Here is a 690-nt window from a genome sequence, read left to right on the forward strand (position 1 = left end):
GCCTCTGACCCGCGATGAGGGGGCGTGGCCCGCTAGGGGTGGGCGGGGAGCCCTTCGTCGCGGCGCCTGCGCAAGCCACTGCACCAACTGAGCCGCGGGCCAATACGGCGCCTGCGTGGTGCGAGCACTGCGCATGCTCCACACAGCTGGTCCTCGCTCGAGTTCCCCGCGCGTCTGGCTGTCCCTGGATGTTGGGGCCCGCCCGGGAGGTGAGAGGGAGGGAAAACGCTGGACGAGTGAAGGATCGCATCCTCGGTGAGGAGGAGGAAGGCCCGCCCAGGGTGTGAAGAGCGCCAGCGCTTTTGAGCAGCTTGCAGTGTCAGTCTGGGCTTCAGAGCCGGGCGGGATTTCCTCAACCACAGAACGCAGGATGTGGGCGGACGAGCGATGTGCGGCTTGCCTGGCCTTCCCCGAGTGACAGCTCCGTCACGACCCGGCCTGGAGCCCGGAGAGCTTTGGTCTCGGGTGTGGGGTCGGGCCTGTCGAGGGCTGGGAGTTAGGTCCCTCCCCTCGGTGAGGGCGGCGGGGTGAGCTGGTTCTGTGCAGTTGCGCAGGCTCCGCACGTCGAGTGTGGGCCGTAGTCTCTGAAGGGAAATTTGATGTAAAGGGAATACGAGCAAAGGGCAGGTGCGTAGAGACCTCAGAGATCGGGAGACACCGAACTGTTTCATCTCCGGGGAGAAAGATGAG

The sequence above is a fragment of the Mustela erminea genome, chromosome 3 (assembly GCF_009829155.1).
Source record: "Mustela erminea isolate mMusErm1 chromosome 3, mMusErm1.Pri, whole genome shotgun sequence".
Lineage (NCBI taxonomy): Eukaryota > Metazoa > Chordata > Mammalia > Carnivora > Mustelidae > Mustela > Mustela erminea.